At 48.3% G+C, this 5,830-nt stretch overlaps 1 pseudogene; it reads right to left on the bottom strand.

Moving 5' to 3' along the window:
* Positions 1-5,161: 5,161 nt before the first annotated feature.
* Positions 5,162-5,284, bottom strand: LOC114907430 (annotated as a pseudogene).
* Positions 5,285-5,830: the final 546 nt, after the last annotated feature.

Raw genomic sequence — 5,830 nt, 5'->3', positions numbered from 1 at the left:
AGTGTGCTGCCAGCCTGGTATGGCTCTTGGTTTGTCTTAGTCTGTTCAGGCTGCTATAACAAAATACCACAGACTGGGTGGCTTATAAACAACAGACATTTATTCCTCACAGTTCCGGAGGCTGGCAGTCTGAGATCAGGGTGCCAGCATGGTCAGGTGATGGTTCTTTTTCCAGTCACAGATTTCCTATTGTGTCCTTACGTGGTGGAAGGGGCAGAGGAGCTCCCTGGGGCCTCTTTTATAAGGGCACTAGTCCCATTCTTGAAGGTACTGCCCTTATGACCCAATCACCTCCCAAAGACCCCACCTTCTAATACCATCCTTTGGGGGTTAGGCTTTCAATGTATGAATTTGGGTGGGGAGACACACACGTTCAGACCATAGCATGGCTCACGTGGCAGGTTGTCCTGCCTCCTTGTCATCCCCATGGCATCCCCCCTGCCCCCAGTGCAGAGGACCACTCCCTCTGTGGATCACCTTGGCTCCCACCAGTGAGTTAAGTCTTAGCATTTTCACTCTGCTGTTGCTGTACATCTCGAGTATCCGCAGAGGTTGTCTGCCTCAGTGGTCCGCTTTATCTCCCAGGAGAACCGGTTACTGGTTTGACTACAGTGATTTGGTTTTGAGTGGTATGCCTCAACCCTGTTTCCCCCAGGCCTCTCATGTTGATGCCCTGCTTTTGCAGAACGTGAGGTTTTCCAGAAATGGATATAGTTGACCCTCATTATGAGCGGTTCCGTATTTGTGAATTTGCCTGCTCACTAAAATGTATTTGTAACATCCAGAGCAATACATGGGGCGCTTGCCCAGTCATTCGCACAGTGCACGTGCAGAGCCTCAGAAAGTTTGAGTTGCCAGGAATGCACGATCCCAGCTGAGGTTGGAGAAATTGGTGCTCTGCCGTCTTGTTTCAGTGCCCAGACCAGAAATAAGCGTTCTTTTCACAGTCTCTTTAGTGCCATATTTTTCGCATTTTTGTGCTTTTTTTATTGGTAATTTTGCCGTTTGCAGTGGCCTTGAAATGCAGGGCAGGAGTGTCTGTAGTGTTTCTAAGCACTAGAAGGCTGTGCTGGGCCTTATGGAGAAAATATGTTTGTTAGACAAGCTTCCTGCAGCGTGAGTAACAGTGCTGTTTGGCTATGAGTTCAGTGGATGAACCAACGATACATATTTGATAAGGTGTCTTTAAACAGAAACACACAAAACAAGGTTGTATATTGATTGGTTGCTGAAAATGTTGTGGCCAGAGGCTCGAAGGAACCTAACCCTGTAATTTCTCTTGGGGACAGTGATTTAGTAGTCACTAATTCGGTGGCCATGGTGACTTTATAGCACAAAACTACCACAAATAATAAGAAAGTAACATTTGTCAGAAACAGACTCACAGACTTAGAGAATGAACTTATGGTTACTGAGGGGAAGGGTGGAGGAAAGGGATAGTTAGGGAGTTGGGGATTGACATGTACACCTGCTGTATATAAAATAGGTAACCAACAAGGACCTACTGTGTAGCACAGGGAACTCTGCTCAATATCCTGTAACAACCTAAATGGGAAAAGAATTGGAAAAAGATACATGTATATGTATAACTGAATCATTTTGCTGTACACCTGAAACCAACACAACATTGTTAATCAACTATACTCCAATATAACATAAAGAGTTTAAAAAAAGAAATTAACGTTTGTGTCTCCCCAAAATTCATATGTTGAAACCTAATCCCCAGTGTGATGTCATTGGGAGGAGGGGCCTTTGGGAGGTGATGAGGTCATGAAAGCTGAGTCCTCATGGATGGGATTAGGGCCCTTATAAAAGAGACCCCAGAGAGCTCCACCAGATGAGGACACAGTGAGTAGATGGCCATCTGTGAACAGGAAGTGGGCTCTCACCAGACACTGAATCTCTAAGTAAGTGCCTTGATCTTGGACTTCACAGCCTCCGGAACTGTGAGAAGTAAATGTGTGTTGTTGATAAGCCACCCAGTCTGTGGTATTTTTGTTATAGCAGCCTGTGCTCACTAAGACAGACTATATGTATCTTTCATCACAGCAGAGGTGCCTATGCTGAAATGTCCTTCCTGTGCAAAAAATTAGCACATGTGGATTGTTCTGCCAGGTCTGTGCAGATGTTCTGCTTACGTTTTTAACGACAGGTTTTCTCTCCCAGGTGTAAGTAGCATGGTCAATGCAGGAGCGATGAGTGGCTCTGGAAACCTGATGGATTTCCTTGACGAGCCATTCCCTGGTGTGGGGACGTATGAGGACTTCCACACCATCGACTGTCTGAGGGAGAAGTCACGGGACACCGACAGACACAGAAAGGTACATGCTGTACATAAGGACACTTTGAGGGGAATCCCTTCGGAGGGCTGGGCCATGCTTTTCTCGGACAGTCACTGAGCTAGAGCTTGGGTTCATGTGTCGTGTGCTGAGCTAGGTTCTAGAGAAGAGAAGGGCTAGTGGGAGAGGCAGAGATGTGGACAGGTAATTCTAATACCAGGTGCTTTGGGTGGAAGGCTATGTCATACAGAGGTGTGGTGTGGAGGGCAAGGAGTGGGGCTCTGGAACCAGACAGATTGGGTACATCCTGACTTTGACATCTTTAGGCTGGCTGACTTTTGGGGTGCCATTTCTGGACCCCCATCTTCTCATCTGTAAGGATGGAGTTAATTATACCAGAAGATTAAATGGGGCTGTATGTGTATGAAAGCACATATTACAGTGCCTGGCCTCTAGTGGGCAGTCAATATATATTTTTATGGGCTGCAGTAAAGTTATATATCAAGTGCTGTGGGATCATTTAGGAGGGATGGTTAGGGAGGGAGTTTTTAGAGAGGGTGCGATTTCAGTGGGGTCTTGAAGGATGACTAAGAATTTGCCAGGCAGAGGAAGGGGAAGGGATTCTCATCAGGAGTGGCTCTTTTTTAGGTCACAGAGGCATGAAAGACCATGGCACATTTAGGCAGTTCAAGGAGCTCTAAGGTTTGGTGGCAGATTCACGGAAGGGGAGGACTAGAGATGAGTCTGGCCACGTGGGCGATGGGGCCACATTGGGAACCACTGAGTAGACCATGAAGAGGAGTTTAGATTTCCTTTTTTTTTTTTTAAGATTTATTTTATTATTTTAAAATTTTATTTATTTATTTTTGGCTGCGGCGGGTCTTAGCAGCAGCACACGGGATCTTCGTTGAGACATGCGGGATCTTTTCGTTGTGGCGCGTGGGCTTCTCTCTAGTTGTGGTGGGCGGGTTTTCTCTCTCTACTTGTGGCTCACAGGCTCCAGGGTGCGTGGGCTCTGTAATTGTGGTCTGTAGTTGTGGCACACGGGCTGCAGAGCACGTGGGCTCTGTAGTTTATGGCACGTGGGCTCTCTAGTTGAGGCGCGCCAGCTCAGTAGTTGTGGTGCGTGGGCTTAGTTGCCCCACAGCATTTGGGATCTTAGTTTCCTGACCAGGGATCAAACCTGCGGCCCCTGCATTGTAAGGTGGACTCTCCACCACAGGACCACCAGGGAAGTCCCTGGATTTCCTACTTCCTTATTTATTTACTTGTTTATTTTTGGCTGTGTTGGGTCTTCATTGCTGCACGTGGGCTTTCTCTAGTTGTGGCGAGCGGGGGCTCCTCTTTGTTGTGGTGCGCTGGCTTCTCATTGAGGTGGCTTCTCTTGTTGTGGAACATGGGCTGTAGGCGCACGGGCTTCAGTAGTTGCGGTGCGTGGGCTCAGTAGTTGTGGCTCGTGGGCTCTAGAGCGCAGACTCAGTAGTTGGGGTGCACGGGCTTAGCTGCTCTGCAGCACGTGGGATCTTCCTGGACCGGGGCTGGAACCCGTGTTCGAGTTGGAATGGAAGGTGGATTCTCAACCACTGTACCACTGGGAAAGCCCTGGATTTCGTTTTCATGGCCATAGGATACAAGAGAGATGCACTGCCAGGGGAGAAACAGGAAGCTTGGAAATGAGCTCAGGAGAAAGAGGAAGAAGATGTGACAGAGGGCAGTGAAGTGCCGATGGAGAGAGGCTTGGGGTCCAGATCCTTCACAGGAGCCGTTGCCAGGATGGAGGTGGGCAGTGGGGCCAGGATGACGCCCTGGCTGTGGTCAGAAGAGGGTGATGCCTTGGATGATGAGAGGAGGGAAAGGGGACGCGGCAGGTTTCAGGGGGAGGCCACTGAGTTCGGTTTCAGGCGCTGTGAGTTTGAACTGTTTGTCCAGCCTGTGGCTGGAGCGGGTAGGCAGGCGAGAGAAGCCTGTGCAGTTCAAGGGCAGGGTCAGGGCTGTTGGTGGAGCATGAGGGGTCCTTGGCATGCGACTGGGTGCTGAAGCTTTAGAAGCGGCCCAGGTGGCCTGGGTCTGGAGAGAGAGAGGTCAGGAGCAGTTGGGGCCCAGAGCAGTGCCAGAGTTAGTGTGTTCTGGGGGGCGGGCTGGGGCTCAGTGACGGATGCTTAGCGGAAGCAGGTCGAGGTGAAGGAGGGCAGCCAGCAGAGTGGCCACAAGTGAAAGGCGGGAGAGAGTGGCGAGGACGGGGCCCCCGCCACGGAGGGGTCAAGTCGGAGACGAAGCAGCCGTGAGGGGGCCGTCGGCGACCGAGGGCGAGCAAATCCAGCGCAGCGCGTGTCCGCTCAGCGCCGGTTCCTTGGCTCGCAGCCTCGCCCGCGCGTGCGCATGCTGCATATGGCTGCTCCTGTGCTACAACAGCAGGGTCCAGTAGTTGCCACGGAGACCATCTGACCTGCCGAACTGAAAACATTTACCTTCTGTCTCTTTACAGAAAATGTTTGCCAGCCCTTGCTCTAAAGGGTTATGAGGGGAATGACGATCTCAGGAATGTAGGTTTCTGTTAACACAGGGAGGCAAACGGGTGCTCTTACAATGTGTTTAGATGCAACCATCTGCCTGGAAAGCGTGATCCAGGCTGGCTCATTCAGCCTTCTTGCTGTTAATCAAAACTACAATGAGGTATCAGCGCACACTGGTCAGAGTGGCCATCATCAAAAAATCTACAAACCACAGTGCTGGAGCGGGTGTGGAGAAAAGGGGACCCTCCTACCCTGTTGGTGGGAATGTAAGTTGATACAGCCACTATGGAGACCAGTATGGACGTTCCTTAAAAAACTGAAATTAGAGTTATCATGTGATCCAGCAATCCCACTCCTGGGCATGTATCCAGAGAAAACTCTAACTTGAAAATATACATGCACTCCAATGTTCATGGCAGCGCTATTTACAATTAGCAGTAATCATGCCTCGGATAAACCTCATTGGCTATGATACTGCCACTGCACAAAGCTAACAGCACTATTGACAATAGCCACGACATGGAAGCAACCTAAATGTCCACTGACAGAGGAATGGATAAAGAAGGTGTGGTACATATAGACAATGGAATATTACTCAGCCATAAAAAAGAATGAAGTAATGCCACTTGGAGCAACATGGATGGACCTAGAGATTATCATACTGAGTGAAGTAAGTCAGAGAAAGACAAATATCACATGATATTGCTTATATGTGGAATCTAAAAACATGGCACAAGTGAACTTATTTACAAAACAAACAGACTCACAGACATAGAAAACCAACTTATGGCTACCAAAGCGGAAAGGGGGTGGGGGAGGGATAAATTAGGAGTTCGGATTAACAGATACACACTACCGTATATAAAATGGATAAACAATAAGGTCCTACTGTATAGCACAGGGAACTATATTTAATATTTTGTAATAACCTATAATGGAAAAGAATCAGAAAAAGAATATATATATAGGTATAATTGAATCACTTTGCTGTACACCTGAAATTAACATTGTAAATCAATTATACTTCAGTTAAAAAAA

The sequence above is a fragment of the Monodon monoceros genome, unplaced genomic scaffold (genome assembly GCF_005190385.1).
Source record: "Monodon monoceros isolate NGI ecotype Baffin Bay Population unplaced genomic scaffold, NGI_Narwhal_1 Contig3666_ctg1, whole genome shotgun sequence".
NCBI lineage: Eukaryota > Metazoa > Chordata > Mammalia > Artiodactyla > Monodontidae > Monodon > Monodon monoceros.
This window is presented reverse-complemented; position numbering and strand designations above follow the sequence as displayed.